Genomic DNA, 19,332 nt, shown 5'->3' with positions numbered 1-19,332 from the left:
AATTTAATTTTGAGACTCATATGGCTGTTATAGATTACAAGAAAGTTTTTGATAAAATGCACAGAGAAAAAGTATTGAACATAATGAAAAAACAAGGCTATCTATTACATTTAGTACAAGCTATACAAAGTTTATATAAAGATAGAAAAATACAGTTAGGTAATGAATTAACAGAAGAGACATTGAAATAAATCAGGGTGTCAGACAGGGATGTAGCTTATCTCTATTTAATATATATATATATATATATATAGTGATCAGATTATTAAAATATGGAAAAGAACAATAAAACAAGGTATCCAGTTAACCAGACGAACTGTTATCAACACACTATGCAGATGATCAGATTACATTACAAGACAATGAAAATGACCTTCAAAGCTCAGTTTACAAACTAAACAAAATAAGCCAACAAGACAATTTAAAAAGTTCACAAAAGTAATAGCATTTTTAGGTCAGGATCATGTTAGATCAAAAATAGTTATAGAAAATAAAAGAATAGAATGGATGACACAGTTTAATTATTTAGGCTGCATAATAGCATATCTAAAAGATATATGAAAAAATAAACAAATTTCAGAAAATCTGTGGAACAATTAAAAAGACACTGAATATAAAAACAAGGCAAGAAACTCAACTAAAATTTTGCAAAGTAATGGCCACTCCACTCTGTTATATGGTTCAGAAATATGGATGGTTAAAATGAAAGATGAAAGCAAAATACAAGCTGCAGAGATGACATTTTTAAGAACAATTAAAGGATGCACAAAATTGGAACCATATAAGAAATGAAGACATCCGAAAATAACTATCCTCTTTTTCAGGTTATCTTGGAAGTAGCAGAATAAATTATATTTCCAGCTTTTCTTACCATTCATACTATAGGCTTATGCTGCATAAAATAGTTCCTTAAATTAAATATGTTATCACATTGTGTAATACTTTGTATATAATTATTTTACTACTTCCTTACTTGCCAATGCTAGAATTATGTTTCATATCATTAAATTGTTACAGGGAACTTATTTTTGGAAAATGCAATTATCTATCACGTGGTCTCCGATGACCACCGCCATAGTAACAGCAAACTAATATCTCGCTACCTTCAGAAGCAGTACAGCCTGCAGTATATTTCTTTACTTCCAAGATAACCTGAAAAAGAGTATAGATAAATGAAAACAAGAGTATAACATAAATGAAAAGATCAAGGAATATAGAAAGAAATGGAAAGAAAAACATCTATTTAGGATGGAAAGATATCGGCTACCAAAAGACATGGATAAATATAGACCAAAGGTAAAGAGAGAAAAAGAGAGAGAGAGGAAGACCAGCGACAAGATAGAAAGATCAGTGAAGCTGGAACAGGAAAATGCCTAATCCTCGAAAGAAGATAATTTTAGAGTTGTAGGAATTTTGTTGTTTTTCCAAATTTTATTAAATTTATTCATCATTGATGCTACAGTGGAGACTGTGTTCTATTGTTAATCCATCAGATAGGTACCATTATTATTTGCTTTGTAATATATACAAATTTTCAAAATCATTTCTTTCTCTCTGGTGATCATTTCCTACTCTGCTGCTTAGATCATCAACAAGGACCAACTTTGTGTGTGTGTGTGTGTGTGTGTGTGTGTGTGTGTGTGTGTGTGTGTGTGTGTGTGTGTGTGTGTGTGTGTGTGTGTGTCAGCTGCCTCGAAAAATTCCTCCACTTCTCTTTTTTAGTGGAATCTTCTGTGGGACTATAGGCACAAACCTTTGTTCAATTCCCCATTAGATATTTACTAGATATTGCCTGCCATTACAGATTATTATCCTCATATTTTATATTATTATAGCTACTCCTTACTGATCACTATTGCCCAAATATATAATATCTTGTATTTATTGCTTAGAAGATTTTTTTTTTACTTTTTTTTTAAACAACACCTATATGTGAATCTGGAATCTGATACTTATCAAATTCTTTCTTATGCTGATGATGCCAATTTTGAAATCTGCTGATGCCATGTTGGGCTTGTTCCAGTAGCTTACTTCTTGTTGTTCACACTAGGTCTCTTATGAAAACAGCCAAGGCCTTGTTTGACCATGCAATGCCTCAGCCAGAATGAAATTCTGTCATATTATACTATCATTTTAATTTTTCTTAAACCCAATAAGAAAATTTGGTCAGCTAAATCCCAAATTGACAACTCTTGTTCACTCAGTATTCAGTATATACCTAATAAAACAGAGTGCATCAAGAGAAGGTGAGGACTGGTTATTAGGTCAGACGTCCTGGTCAGTTTTCCACATTCCTTAAAAAGATAATACAGGTCTCTTCCAGTTACCCAGCTTTGACCAAAGACCCCTTATGCAGGAGCATGGTAATAATTATTCTGGTGGTCCATATCCTGAAAACAAATACACAGGTACTTACTATTATTATTAGTAGCTTTGCAATTTCTCTCCAAATTTTCCCATGTTTTTATATTTCTAGGATTCATTTTTATATTTTTGTAATTTTATATTTTTCATTTTTATATATTTCTATATATTTGTATTTATTCTAAACATTTCTATATATCTGGGATTCATTTTTCTCTGTTTAGTTTTGCAACAAGAACCAGTTTTTCCTTTATGTTGACTGTTTCATCTAATGACACAAAAATTTGTTTTAATTTCCCATTTTTTATTTTTTCCCACATTACTCTATTTGAAATTATCTTCAATTCAAGAAGTTTCTCTTTTTATTTAGTGCTGAAAAACTGTAGCTGCTCCTTCCTTCCTTCCTTTCTCTGATAGCTATCGTGTTAATATAAATGGATGTTAATTTCAGAAGTGAATCTCCAATCTTTACACATCACTTATATAAAGCTAACATTTAAAGATTCACCTCTGAAATCCCTCACCCCTTTTCAGGTCTACCCTCTCTTCCCACATGCAGTAAGTAAAGATGAAACCCTCAATGAGATGCCAATCATATTGAAGGGGACCAGGACCCTGACTCACCCCCACTCAAGGGTACACGATAAAATGGTTCTGCAGGCTGGCTGCTGGTTAGTGCACATGGGAACTGAACCAGTAATGAACCTGGAGGTTTCCCAATCAGTTATGATTGGGAAATGCAGCAACTTATTTTTCTAGTTTGTGACTGGAGAGGAAACTGTTGAGGCCACATATTGATAGGAGACCGGGTTTCCCTGTAGGTGGTATGTTTGCGAGTGTCACCTCTCACTGCATGCCCCATTCCTTTTTTGTCTCTTCCTTAACACATACAATGGATCACAACCCAAAGAAATATGAATTTTCTGCAGATTGTAAAAATTCTCTGACAAAAAAAGTTAAGAAAATTATGAAAAACAAAAAAATCCAACAAAGAAAAAAAAATGAAACAAAATAAACAAAAAAAAAAAAAATCCCAAAACACACTAACAATACACTTCTCCAACATCCATGGCCTAAACAGCAATATAAACAATGCACATCATCACATAGTCATCCAAACCAGAATTACAATTCTTATCAGAATAGTAATTCTGGTTTGGACAACTGCAACTTCAACAACCACTGTCTGCCTAAATTGCCCAAACCACACATTATACAGCTCTTTCTGCCCTAAGGACAACACTTGCGCATTCATCAGAACTGACATACCATACCAGAGATTGCACAACCTCGAATCACCTGTTTGATCTGCCTTCACCAAAAATTTCCCTACCAAGCCAATCTGTACTCTTCATATGCTCCCTCTATCGTTCTCCAAACTCCATTAATCATCCTAACCTCTTCAACTATTTCTTTCTCTAAAGCTCGGCTTTCTACAATTTAAATATCTTATAGTGAGGTCATCCATCTTGGGGACTTCAACATCCACAACTCAAACAGGCTTTCCTTCTCCAGTTTCACAGATCAAGCAGATAGGGATGCCGATTTGTTTGCCATTAGCAATGATCTATCACACATCATCAATCTCAATATCAGAATACTTGACAACCCCTTCCAATTTGCCAGGACACTTGATCTCTTCCTAACAAGCTCTCCTTATAAGTATACTGAATAGTCAGTTCTCTTATTAAGTCAGATCACAACCTCATACAAGTCTCTTACTACGAATAACCTTCACCCACCAGTTCTTAGTCCCATGTCCTCTGGCACTACAAGGCTGATAAATGGAATGACCTCCATGACTTCTACTGCTTCCCATAGTCCAAATACTGTTTCAATTCTCTTGATTGAAACACCTACTCAGACTGAATAACAGAAATCATCCTCACAGGAATGACAGCCTTCATCCCCCATTCCACTTTAAATTCACAGCCACCATCCAAACCTTGTTTCTCAAAACAGTGTGCTAATGCAGTAAAAGCAAAAACCTCTGCATATCATAAATGACTCAACACCAAAACTTCAGATGCTCACTCTGCCTAGCTTGCAACAGCTGTAAAAGACTCATCACCAAATTAAAATCAGACTTTGAAAGGGCCAAATGCTGCAAACTTGTCTCCTGCTCTAATGGCAGTTACTCCTTTTGGTTGTTTGCCAAGGCCACTTGTCACAACTTTTGCTTACTCAGTTTTCCACTGCACTTACATCTGGATGGTATTCCAGTCACCTCACCTAAAGACAGGGCCACCTTACTTGCATTATTCTTCTCTTCCAATTCCTGCATTAATGACCAAGACAAAGTTCTCTCTACTCCACCAAGAACTGCTCACTCCATGTCACCTTGAAGGTGAGGAGTTCTCTTACTCAAAGTTCACATCTCTTTGAGTAAGAGATGTGGACTTCTTCACATCTTTTACTATATCACCAGTAAGAGATGTGAAGAATCTATTTAATCCTCAATAACCAACACAAACAAGGCTGTCCTATTCAACTGGCATCTACCCTACAACATGAAAGCAAGCCCACCTCCAGCCCATCACAAAGAAAGATGATAAAAGTCAACCAATGAACTACCATCCAATTGCTCACTTCTGTTCTCTCTATAATTATGGAGAAGGTTATCAACAGCCAACTCTAGTACCACCTGGGGACCTACCAACTAATCAGTGACCAGCAGTACAGATTCCACCACTCATGATCTACAGCTGATCTAGCTTTTGCCACCCACCTCTGGACTCAAGCCATGGAAAAATTCGGAGAAACTGTGGTTGCCCTTGACATTTCAAAAAGTATCTGATCAGGATCACCAACTTTCTGACTAGCAGCTCGCTACATGTCAAAGTGGACAGTTTCCTCTCCTCAGATTTCTCCACTGTTGCAAGCATACCCCAAGGGTTCCATTCTTTGACCCACTCTCTTCCTCTTGTATATAAATGACCTGCTCTCACAGACTTCCAGTCCTGTCCATAACTTTGCTGATGACAGTACACTCTATTTCTCCTTTTCATTTGAGTAGTGCTCAAGTATTAGAGCAGCCTTTCCCAAATTTTTCATATGACAGAACACTTCACAAATCCTGAAATTTTAACGGAACACCTTGGTTAGAGTCAGGTACCATCAGTCTCGTATTCAATGTGAAGCTTAGCGCACACTATCGCCGAAGCAGGTTGTATCGCATTGCAAAAATGTGACAGTGCACACTACAGGCGTGCCAGGCTGCAGCGCATCACACTGACCTTGCTTGTGACAGCACGTTTCCTAGAATTAGATCCCTCCATATTTCACTCGCACTCAGAGGTGTTGACAACTGTGGGTGGCTGAGTCAAGGCCAGCGCGCGCTGGCCTTAATAGCACAATCCACACGCAAAATGAGGAACACCTGATTGGCAAACATGTTTGAACTTGTCGCAGTATTTAAAACCATTCCAGGCTCATGCTAATTTTGATAATTTTTCACGGAACACTTATTCACTTTCTGCAGAACACAGTTTGGGAAACTCTCTGTATTAGAGAATCCTCAAGATCCATCATGACCATTGGCCTGAACTTCAATGTCCTAGCTATATCCCAATAGTGCAAGGACAACCATGTAGGCTTTAATGCCACCAAAACTCAATCCTCACAAGAAAAGCCTGCATCCCTCCCTTTTACCTTCAATAATAACCAGGTATCAAAATATGATCAGATTTCCCTTCTTAGACTGACCTATCTTCTTCTTCTTTCTCAGTCATTTACGATTCACTGCTGAATGAAGGCCTCTGCCATGATCTTCCAATTTTACTGGTCCTCTGCTTCCACCATCCATCTCTTTCCAGCCAGTTTTTCAATTTAATCTTCCTGTCTTGTTTTGGGGTATCCTCGCTTCCCTTTCCAGTTGGTATCTATTCTGTTACATTTCTGGTTCATCTATTGTCCATTGCTCGCCCATCTCCATTTTGATGCTTTTCAATTTCTACTGCATCCAAGACTTTTGAAGATGTAATGCAGTTTCCCAAATGAATACCAGGCTAACTGTATTCTTCTTCTTTTAATTTCGCTCTGAAATCCATTTTCAATGTAAAAAAATTGCCCCAAGTACACATAAGAGGAGACTATTTCTATCGACTCATCATCGAGTGTTATTATTTTTCTCTTAAATACCTATTGAATATAACTTCTGTTTTTTCTCTATTTAAGACCAATCTTCTTGCTGTCTATGTTCTGTATATTTATCATTTCCTGTGTTTTGCGCTGATTTTAAAATTAATACAATATCATCTGCATATCTTAAATTGGTTAATTTTTCAATTTTTATTGTCATGCCTTAGTTCCAAAGAAACGACAACCTCCAACCTTTCCTGGCACAAACAGATTACAACTACGGCTTCTTTTTGCAGCTGCCAAAAAACTTGATATACTTTTTCACACAAGACACTTCACACCATGATACTTTCATGGATACTGCTCTGCTGAATTGGCCACTATTATTTCTCCTCTTTCCTCCAAAATCTAATGATTTTGGACCACTGCTAACCAACATCCTTTTACAGTCTGTCTTGAAACTCACCGAACCAACCTCACCGCCCCTCTTTCATTCCATCTGCTTCTCTTCTTTGGAAAAGACTTCCCCAAAGAATACAATCTTCAGCTGTTCAATCAAAATATGAACAGATTCCTCCTTTACTCTAATTCTTTTGCATACACAAAACACTAATATGCTATGGATCTTGTGACCTTTCGTGTGTAAGTCAGATATATAAAAGAAAAACATCTTTTTTACCTAAGTTAAGTTTTTACCAGAGTAAGGGATTTGATAAGTAATTGATATATATTGAGGCAAGTTTGTCTAAGTCAGGGTAATAGTTGACAAATTCTGGATGTGTTTAAAGGTGGCAATGATTTATAAGTATCTCAGAACCCTCATGATATATTCTTGGGCACCTCTTGCATATGGAACAGGAATACTGCAAATTTTAATTTTGATTTGGTAGATACAGAGAGAAACAACAATCATCTTTGGGTCACTTTTGGATTGTGGCAAAGTAAGGACATTGCTGATAGCAGAAATTTCTTGTTTTCAAAGTGAATAGATAACAGGCAGAGGTATGATACACATAGTGACCAAATTAAGTGGGTCTACAGCAAATCAGTTTTATCTTCAAGGCAACCATCCAAAGATGAATATTCCCTGATGATTCCTTTTCAACAGCAAATGTGATTCTGGCATAACAATGCACATTTTTGTATGCATTTCATGAATATTTTTTTCAAGTTAAATATCTTTATTATATTCAGATTTAGAGACTCCATAGCTTGTGAAGAACTTTTATCAGGCTTTTCATTTTCAGCTGAAGATGAGTTAGGCAGTCTCAAAAAGAAGTAGCAGAGTTTTTCAACCTGCAAAACAAGTGAAATGGCCAGAAGAACTCTAAAAATGTAATGCGATGAGAGATTAAAATTTCTGTCCTCATATAAAGATAAAATGAATGAATTAGATCATAATCATCACTAAATTTGAAATGCTACTCAAGGGGTATACAGGAACTCCAGTTTTGTCAGTTCTCTATCGCTTGGCCTTCTTGGGAACATCTAACTGCATCAAATCCAAGTAGCCATTGGCCTTTCTGTCTCTTTCTTGCCATCTTTGCATCAAACATTGTTTTGCTAACCCATCTTCCATTCTGTGCAAGTGACCACTACCACCATCTCAGATTAGCTTTGCTTACACATTCTTGAATTCTAAAAAATCCTTCAAATATCTTCATTTTTAATATGATTTTAATTGATTCCATTTGTTCAATCCTGTAATTTTTTCTCAGAACCCTCATGCATAGATTTCTGCTGGATTAGAAATAAAGAATTTGTTAACCAAAAACTTTATGTCTAACCCAAATCAAATGTAGGTTAAAACTGGTTTAAAGAGTGTGCCTAATTTCTTCATTATTCCATATAAAATATATTTACTTGACTCCCCACAAAAGTTTTGTTTATTCTGTTATATATTTCTATATTTATTTTATAATCTTCTGTCTTTTCATTGCTAATTTTATGCCAAATCTGTTAGAGCAGTTATTCAATTTACTAAGGAATCCTGCAGACTGGTACCAGATTTATTTAAGAGTATATCATCATTCACATGAGGCAGAAAGCTGAAATTAACTTCTCCAGTTTTGGTAATGAATATAATGCCACTTCTTTTCATACGATCCCTAGAGATGACAAATAGCAGTAGGGATATGCATCCTTATCTTGCACCTGAATTTATAAATCATCTTCATGTACTGCAGTCATTCTAACTACTGACTTACAATTTAAATATAGACTGTCTTCCTATAATGTCACATTTATACCATAAAACTGTAGTGTTTAACAGCTTTTCACTTAGCACACCTTGTCATATGCCTTTTCCATATCCACAAATTTTAAATACAAATTCTTTATATATTCCATGATTGCCCAACTATGTCTTAAAATGAAAATCTGATGTTGACAACCTCACAACAACAACAAAACTAAACCACACTTCTCGAAATAAACTTCACTGTTATTTGGTCCCTAGAAGGCACCTTGTTAAGACATTAGTCCCTTTTCAGTTACAACATGAATTTTTCTACAACGATTTAAGTGTAAATTGTGGTAGAAACTGTGTTAACCATAGATATAATTTGTGTTCTAATGATGCTGGTTAGAAAACCAGCGAAATATTAGCAAGTTCTAATTATTATTATTTTTTTTTTTTTTTTAAATTCCGGTGTTGTTTATGCTGTGAAATACTATTTATGAATGACCACCAACACTAAATCCTAACTATACATAACTCTCTACCTGGCCTGAATCCAGTTTGTTCTTCCCCAAATTTCTCTTCCACAGTTTTTTTAGTCTCTTCTGAAAGCATAAATCTCAACTGCAACAGTGAGAAGGAATTCCTCTATACTATCACATTCAATTTTATTTCCTTTACTGATAGGTAAAATGAGAGTTTTACTCCAATTATGTACACTGAATTATGCAGTGTAACCACTGAAACTTTTACAACTCCATATCTGAGCATTTCAAGGCAGAAGGAGTAGTTGAAATTCAATCTGAATTTCAACTACTCCTTCTGCCTTTCCACATTTCTGATAGATTTTTCCCTGAAGCACAAATAGAATATTTTCTACTGCTGTTCTATCACAATGTGTGCTCCATTTCACAATCATTCTGGCTGAGTAGTTAGCGAATCCACCTTCCAATCAATAGGCTATGGGTTCAAATCCAGCCATTGGCATAATATTTACAACTCTCTTTAAGCACATGAATTTCTTTGCCTGGTGTGAGATCACCACCCTGATTATTGGAAACATGAAGTAGCATGAAAAAGTTCAACATTTAGTCACTGGAGCAGGGTTTTCAGATAAGGTAAAAATTAATAAAAAGTACTAAAAAAAAAAATATACAAATTAATAAAAATAGGAAAACAAAAAAATCTTTAGCCCACCCACAGTGCTAATGGTCTATAGGATTACAATGTTTTGTAGGTGGAAGTCACAAAAAAATTTATTCTAGGCATCCAAAATACCTTTATTATCTTCAATTTCTATATTTCCTTAATCATTCTCTGATTCTTTTTCCAGCTAAATCTTTTTGCCATTTCTAAGCTTTTACAAAAGTCTAAAGAACATTTTGACTTTATCTTCTATACTCTTGCAGACATGCATTTACAAAAGAACATGCAGATAGATTATTATGTCTATACACGAATGCTAGGAGTATCAGAAACAAAGGGTTTCTTGCCTTGGTCAATATGTTGGGATCCTGGCTATCAGAATCTGACATACTAACTGATATTGAGTGTAAAGTGCACAGTATTTTTAGGAAGGATAAAAAAGAGAGGAGGGGGCATGCTTGATAATGATATCAGATGACTTGAATCCAGTTAATGTTGAGACTTATGACTGTAGTACTAGTAACAGTATTTCATGTGGCAGTGAATTTGAAGAAATCTAGTGTGAGGTGGAATCTAACAAGATCAATTACATAGTGAGATGCTGTTAAAGACCTGGGGGATCAGTTGCGTGATGAAGAAATGCATCACCAAATAGAGATGATGGATGTGAAAAGAGTAATCAAAATGGGACACTTAAATTATCCAAATATTGACTGGGGTAGCAGTAAAAATGAAATGAAGTATAAAAATGCAGTAAAAAAAAGAATGAAACTGAATTTTTTGAGCTGTTGTGATAAGCAGCATGTGACAGATGGAACTCAAGGTTAAAGAGTATCAGATCTGATTATCATGTCAGAGGAGGTTTCAGGTAAAGACAAAACTATTCTGTCTCGGTTGGTGAAAGTGATCAAGCAGTACTCACTTGGGAAGTGACTAAGTTTATGAATGTTCCATTCAGAAAAGGTTACGTGCTGAACTACAAAGCATGAAATTTTGACTAACTGAGGAGCAGACTAAGTTCAGCAGAATGGTATCAGTTGCTGGATGGGAAGAATATCGACAGTGTATGGGAAGCATTTAAAAAAAATACTTAAATGATACAATATCAGAATGTGTCCCATGTTTGAAGAATAAATAGAGTAGGAGTCAAATGGATGTATAATCTTATTAAGCAAGAGATTTGTAAGAAACAAATAATGTGGAAGGAATACTGTGTGTATAAGAATGATGTTCGTTATGAAAATTATAAGCAGCAGATTAAAATAGTCACAACTGTTGTACAGAAAGCTAAGCCTGAGTATGAAAAGAATCTGGCTCTGCAAGTAAAAAAAAAAAAACATTGAATATGAAAGAATAACTATTCTGAATGCAAATGGTATGAAGGTGACAGATGAAGAGGTTGTTCAACTAATCAGTGCCTGTTTTGCTAAAAGCTATTAACCTGGTGTATGCAACATTGAGCTCGCTGCTATCTCTTCACTGAATGAGGAAACGCAGATGTATGAAGAGGAGATATCAGAGTTGTTGAACTAACTGATTAAGAATTCAGCAATAGGGACTGATGGGATATCAGCACGAGTGCTAAAAGCATGTTCAGCTGAACTGGCTATTGCTGTGACCAGGCTATATAATTTGAGTCTCAGAACAGGAAAACTTCCACAGGAATGGAAAGAATATATGATAATACTATTGCACAAGGGTGTTGCAAAGACTGATGTATCCAACTATCAACCAATCAGTATCTCAGGGTGGTGGTGAAGATTTTGGAAAAAAGCTGGTTAGGGCTCGCATTCAAAAACAGGTTGACAGTGAATCTGTACTCTGTAATGAACAGCATGGGTTTACTAAGGGAAGGTAAACCCATCTTAGCACCTTGCTCACATTTTATAATAATGTTACCACTAAGTTAGACAAGAGGAATGGATACACTATGATACTTTTGGATTTTACTAAGGCTTTTGACAGAATACAGCATGAAAGACTGTTGCATAAACTGGAGAATATGGGTTTGGATTATAAAATATTAGTGTCGATAAGAGGCTGGCTGACTGACATATCAAAAAGTGGTATATGGTGGATGTGAGTCTGCAAGATTTATAGTAACTAGTGGTGTACCACAAGGATCAGTCCTTGGTCCACTGTTATTCAATCTGTACATTAATCATATTGGGAAGAATATGACAGGTGACATACAGCTATTTGCTAATGATGCAAAGATAGGTAGAGTAATCACGAATGCTGTTGATACTTGCAGAATGATTTGAATAGGCTGGAATTGTGGACATGGGAAAATGGATGTCAGTTCAATGTGAGTAAACGCAAATTCGGGCACTTTGGCATGATTAAATATCCAATGTCGTATTACATTTTTGGAATTACACTAGAAGAAACTGATCAGGCTAGAAATCTTGGAATATTAGTAGACAGGAAGTTGAAGTTTAATGGCCATATAGCAAAGATTGCACACACAATTCAGAGGATAATTGCAATGCTGAAACGAACGCTCATATGTAGAGATAAGGATGTCATTTTGCTTCTTTACAAGGCCTTGATAAGGCCTCACTTGGACTATTGTGAGTAGGTCTGGTCTCCTGGTTTCAGTTGTGATTCTGATACAGTAGAAAGAATGCAAAGGAGAGCGTTAAAAATGATATCAGGATTGGAATACCGATTATGAAGACAGATTGAGAGTCTGTGCAGACAGTAGCCAATAGGAGAAAGAGAGATGATATGCTGGAGACTTACAAACTTCTGAAAGGAGGTCATACAGTTAGGTTGGAATTTTTCATTTTATGTAGGGTAGGGAAAGGACAATAGGGCATCCTTGGAAGCTGAGAATGAATGCCACTAAGAATTCATTTTAGACAAATTATGGACTCTACAACAGTGTTATAAATAACTAGATTAATTTCCCAAAATTTTGACCTTCATATTAAAGTCATCATTTGGGGTATACACATATATACAGAGACAAGCTGAATTACATTTCACACAGTATGCTAAAGAGACAATGATTTGATCAACGGTTATTCTACTGGCATGACCTCTAATGAAAATAGAATAAATTAATTAATTAATAAATAAAAATAAAAAATTAATTACTTAATTAAAAAAACTACATAAAAGCTAATATTCTATTTAAGATAACATCAGAGAAACATTCTTTCATATAGATAGTTTTCTTACAGTAACAATGATGTCCTAATTTAACATGACAATTGTTATATTAGATTTAAGATTTCTGGATTATCTATGGTCCTATTTATAGTTAACTCTTAGGGAGAAAGGTTAAGTGGGTAGAATATGTGTCTTCCATATTCTTGGGATTTTTAGACCATCATTATTGTTAAGATTAGGGTGGTTGATAAGAATCTCACAGGCTTCCTTAAATTTACGTTCAAACCATGTTTTGGTGTGTTGTAAACAACAGGTGCTTTTCCAGTCAATTCTATGTAAAGCGTTCAGGGCATGATCAGAAAGGTCAGCTTCACCATAGTTATTATATTTAATGTGTCATTTATGTTCCTTTTGTCTGATAGGAATTGTGCATCCTGTTTCCCTTATATAGGGCAGATTACAGATGCAATAAATACGGTATACTCCAGGGGGCCAGCAGAAGGAGTGGGTCTTTGGATGAGTTGAGTAAGCTCTTTAATTTTGCAGGAAGTTTAAAAGTGGCTTTAAGGTTGTATTTCTGTAATATTCTGTTTATTTTGTCTGATGTCCCTTTAATATTGGCCAGTGTGTGTGTTGGTTTCAGGGAAACAGTGAAGGAAAGACTGCCAGAAGGAAGACGTGACAAGTGTATCTAGAAAAGGAAGTGTGTTCTGCTTTTCAATCTCAATTGTGAACTGTATGAGTTTGTGTTGTTTGTTTATAAACTAATAGAATATAGCTTTGATGTAGTTTTTTTTAATTAATTTACTTATTTATTTATTTTATTTTTATTCTATTTTCACTAGAGGTCATGCCAGTAGAATAATCGTTGATCAAATCATTGTCTCTTTAGCATACTCTGTGAAATGTAATTCAGTTTGTATTTGTATATGTGTATACTCCAGATAATGACCTTAATATAAAGGTCAAAACATTGGGAAATTAAGATACTTATTTATAACATGTTGTAGTGTCCATAATTTGTCTAAAATGAATGCTGATCACCATGTAACACTAAAGGAAAGGAATGCCACTAAGAAGGTGGTGAGGGCTAGAGTTTTCTCTCATAGCATGGTGCGTGATTGGAATGGATTGCCATTGGATGTTATGTGTGCATTCCATAATAAGTATGATAGCTGGTGCATGTAGTATGTGGCCTCTCTCGATGAGTCCCTGACTCCCTGGAGGTCTCTCTTAATAATAATAATATTCTTAATGAAGTCTTATTATGATTTTTGTTTAACTACCTTTACATATAGCTTCGCTTTCTCATATTTTTCTCTTACTCTCTCAGGGCACATGGTGACTTAGTTGCTAGGGCCTTCCAATATACTTTGTTCTTTTCCATCACTGTCCCTTTTACTTCCTGAGTCCACCATAGAGTTCTGATTCTTTTTCTAGCTCACTCTTTCTGCATTTCTAAGCTTTTGCAAAAGTCTCCAGAACATTTTTTTTCTATCCTTGCAGACAACTTCATTACATCTCTCTCTCTCTCTCTCTGGGTGAATCAATGTTTTTCTCTTCAGGGTCTGCCAATGAATCTAAAAGTTTTTTTGGGTTTTTTTTCCCCAGACTCTAATTTTTTCTTGAATAACATTTATATAAGTCTGCTGTTCACTTCTGAAAGCTATGTTAAGTTTATCTTATTATCCTTTCCTTCATTTATCTTATTATCTGTAAATAATACTATATCATCTATGTATTTTACTAACTTTAGTGCATTCACAGTTATTCTCCTGTTTCCAGGGTTACTCTTATATACCTCCAGGCAAAGGGTTAAACAACCACAAAAATTTTTGTGGATTCACAAATGTTTACTAAAGTTCTGGCATAGGGACTACATGTTTAGTAATGAAACTAGTTTTATTAAAATAATAATAAAACCCAAGTTTTGCAAATCAGACTTGCCTCATAAGGAGCACAAGACTTGTTTTAATTGAAAAAGAAACTAGATAGCCTAACTACACATTGAAGATTTTTTGCAAACTTCAGTAATCTAGTATATACAACAACAACAAAAAAAAAAAAAAAAAAAAAAAAAAAAAAACTGGAATTAAACAATATACATGTGACAAACAAAGCAAGTTATTCCTGAGTCATAATGCATTTATATTCCATATCTGATGCCATTAGCTTCTTGATAAATACAGACCAAACCTGGTGTAGAATTAAGCCTTGGTTTTTGTAACACTATGTGAAGGCATGGAGCATTTCTGAGAGCTCTTTAAACTTTCTTATATAACATGTGAAATTATGATCAATATACAGCATTTTTGTTTTTTGTGTTTGTATAAACCTGATTTACATTGCCTTTTCTTTTCAATATCCTTTAAATGTTCTGCCATATGGTCTCTCTCTCTGGATCATTCCATCTAACCTACATAGCAAATGCTGCAAGAGCAATGAATATTATATACTCTAGGTTTCTTTATAGGTGGATGGATGTAAAGGTTTTGGTGGATGCAAGAACCTAGAAATCTTGTATATTGGGATAGAATCCACTTTAATGCTGTAATTATGTAGCATTTATGCAATTTTATCTGTAACATTCTTCAAGTAAGGTGATCACATTTTTTGAAATCTTGCTGGCTAGAAGGACCTGTAAAAGGCGTGTCTAAAATTTTGTTAACCGTCTTCATTTTATATGCGCTGAGTGAGTGAGTGAGTGACACTGAGAGAGAGAGTGTTAAAAGGTAATGAAGTTCTTCATTTTCTTTTCTGTCATAATGAAGATGTTCTAGGCTCTGTACCTTAATGTTTTTATCATGCCCATCTTTTGTAATGGATAATGGTGTAAAGCAACAAGCAGGAATCTCCCAATTATTGTTGGTTTTCTTTATACTGAGAAGCTCAACCTTTTTTTCTTCTTCAGACACTTTATTAATAGAAAGATATAATTTAAATAAAAAATTAGACTGGCTGCAATGTGAAAGGAAACACATACACAAATCATCTGCAGCAGCTTTTCCTATACCTTTATCTAGATAAAAGAACCTTTTATCTAGAGGTTTTGCATGTAATTACTTATTTTTATCAATTAAAACAAATCCTAAACATGTTGTCTCTATACCCCAAGTTCAACATACAAGTTTCAACTGTTTTAAATTTTATTGTTGTCATAGTATTTTATATTACTAAAGGATAATACTGAATATTTTTTCCTCTTTTAATTTTTGTTTTGAAATTTCAAACAATTTATTTCTATTTATTAAAGCCAAACACTTGCTTAGTCTATAATGTCTAAATCCCATATCAGGAAATTCATGATGATGACTTAAGGTTACTGGTCTAAAATTTGTACATTTCTGAATACAGCCTTTTTTATGCATGGGATTTATTCTTCCCAATTTCCAGTCATTAGGTATTTTTCTAGAACTAAAGGCATGTTGCTTTTCCCACATTCTTCCAAAACCCTATCTGGAAAACTAACCTTTCCATCTTGAGTCGATCTGTTTTCCGTTGTCAATCATAGCATCTATTTCCATTTTTAACATTTTTGGGATCTCCTCACATTTATCAAACTTTTTTTTTTTTTTTTCATCATTTTCAGTGTTAACTTTTGTAAAAAATTTTTAAAATGGTCCATCCAAATTTCAGATTTTTTTCCACCCCCAAATCAGATGGCTTTTATCTTTCATTTTTAGTGATATACAGGTCTATGTTTCTTTGAAAGTGCCATACATTAATTTTGTATTATGAGTAGCTACAGTTTGATATACATCTACTTTTAGATTTATCTTGGAATGCTTAAGGGTCAAAGGTGTATAACTGACAGGAGACCTCCACATAGCCTTTAAAGGAATGCGGAGAACCGACCAGGGCTTCTGACCTAATGTCCAATCCTTCGTGGTGCACCCTGGTGGGTATCTAATTGGATAGTGAACAAACGAGGATGGGCTGGCAATTTGGGATTTAGCTGACCAAATTGTATTCTTATTGGTTAAACCAAAATAACAAATGATGGTACAACATGACAAAATTTCATGCCAGCTGGGGCATCGCCCAGTTAAACAAGGCCCCCGTTGTTTTCGCCAGGGAACCAGGGTGAACAGCGAAAAGTCAGCTACTGGAACAAATCTGAAAACACACCCCAACTCAACATCACCAGAGTTAAAGATCAATACTATCAACATAAGAAACCTGAATGGCAAAGAAATGGAGCTAGCTGAGGAATTAGATAAGTACCAGATCGACATAATAGGGGTGATTGAAACAAAAAAGACAAAAACTGGTGAGATCTTTCTGAGCAATAAATACAAAATGTTATATTCAGGCAATGACAATCAAGGAAAAGAAGGAGTAGTCATAGTATTCAACACAAAATACGAGGCTAATCTTCTTGAATGGCAGTCAGCCTCAAGTAGAGTAATGTGGGCAAATATGAGAATGGGGAACTGGACAATGAGACTTATTTGTGCCTATGGTCCCACAGAAGGTTCTACTAAGGTAGAAGTGGAGGAATTTTTTGAGGCTTTAGAAAAAGCAACTGACACAATGAAAAAGGAAAAGTTGGTCCTTGTTGGGGATCTAAATAGCAGAGTAGGAAATAATTGTGAGACATACAAAAATATTTTGGGAAAATTTGGAGAAAAGAGCAAAGCTAATAATAATGGCAAATATTTGTTGGATTTCTGCTCAGGACATGGACTGGTTATTACTAACACCATGTTCCAACATAAAAATGTACACAAATTCACATGGAGAGAAGAGGCTAGGAATAAGAAAAGTCTCATTGACTATGTTATTGTTGATAGTGATGTTTTCTCCCTGGTGCAGGACACCAGAGTGTACAGAGGATTTGAAATTGGAAGTGATCACTATCTAGTCCTGAGCAGGATAAAAGTGAATTTCATATTGAAAAGAATAACATGTAAGAAAGTTTTAAAGCAAATAAGAGTTGAGCAGCACTCAGATATGAACTGTAGACTAAAATACACAAAGATTATTGAAGAAAAAATGAAAGAGTTTGAGAACAGGAATCAAACCTTGGAGATTCAGTGGCAAGCCTTGAAGAAAGCCCTGATTGATTCAGCTAGAGAGGCACGTGGTGAAGTTGTCTGCAAGCATAGAATAATTAGAACTCCATGGTGGACACAAGAAGTTAAAGAGGCAGTTAAGGAAAAGAAGAAAGCATATCAAAAGTTCCTGGCAAATAAGTCAGCTTGTGCTCTTAGAGAATACAGAGACAAATGCAAGAATGCTAAATACTGTGTAAAACTAGTGAAACAAAAGTCATGGGAGGACTTTGGCAAGAATATAGAAAATAAATATCAAGAAGGTGGCAAAATATTCTGGAGGTTGTTGAAGAAGCTTAGGAATGGTGGAAAGAGTGCTGTAAAAGGAGTTAGAGATGATAAAGGTGACATGAAAATGGGAGAAAAAGAAATCCTTGAAGTATGGAGTAATTACGTTGAAAAACTGCTAAATGAAACAAGCAGTGATGACAGCACAGTAGTAAAAAACACCTACCAGGCATGCAGTAAGGAATACATATCCATACTTGAAGTACAAAAAGCCATCAAAGGCTTAAAATGTGGAAAGGAGTAGATGATATTCGGCCAGAAATGCTGAAGTATGGTGGTATATAATCTTACAGTGGCTGCACTGCATAGTTCAGAATGCCTAACAGAGGGACAAATTCCAGATGATTGGAGTAGATCTCTCATAGTACCCATATATAAAAAGGGAAATAAAACTGAATGTGAGAATTACAGAGGTATTTCCCTACTGAGTGTTCCTGGCAAGATCTAAAGTATACTTGAGAAATGGTTGAGAAGAATTGTGGAAGAAAAGCTGGGTGAAGAACAAGCTGGATTGAGGCCAAATACAGGCTGTCAGGATCAGATCTTCACTTTACGACAAATAGTTGGGAAATAATGGGAATATAACAAAGATCTGTATTTAAGTTTTGTCGATCTGGAAAAGGCATATGACAAGGTGCCAAGATAGAAGCTATTCAATATGCTACAGTTATATGGTATCAATGGGGCATTATATCAAGCAATACTTAGTCTTTATTTGAGTTGTATGTCAGCATTGAATAGAATTGAAGGAAGTACAGGAAGATGGTTTAATGTTAAAGCTGGTGTGAGACAAGGATGTACATTATCCCCTCTGTTATTCATTATCTATATGGATCACATTATGAAGGAAAGTGGTATTAAACATGATATCAAAATTGAAGATGTTAATGTCAGCTCTTTGCTTTATGCAGATGATGTTATACTTCTAAATAAATCCGCTACAAGTCTGCAAGATTCCCTAACTAAATTGAATAACTGTTGTAGTAGATATGGTATGAAGGTCAGCAATAAAAAGACAAAGACAATGAAAATAGGCAAAATCGTTAAAAATGTCAACTGTGTTGTGAATGGAGAACCTGTGGAACAAGTAAAACATTTCAGCTA

General features: G+C 35.1%; 1 protein-coding gene across 4 annotated transcripts in view; it reads right to left on the bottom strand.

The window, feature by feature from the left end:
- Sap130 (Sin3A-associated protein 130) overlaps positions 1-19,332 on the bottom strand; it is a 474,798-nt gene that overhangs the window by 423,473 nt on the left and 31,993 nt on the right. The gene's annotated exons all lie outside the window — the stretch shown is intronic.

This window comes from Typopeltis vanoorti, chromosome 22 (genome assembly GCF_054136105.1).
Source record: "Typopeltis vanoorti isolate ZY-2024b chromosome 22, IOZ_Tvanoo_1.0, whole genome shotgun sequence".
Lineage (NCBI taxonomy): Eukaryota > Metazoa > Arthropoda > Arachnida > Uropygi > Thelyphonidae > Typopeltis > Typopeltis vanoorti.
Note: the sequence above shows the minus strand (reverse complement) of the source record. Positions and strands in the feature narration are given on the sequence as shown.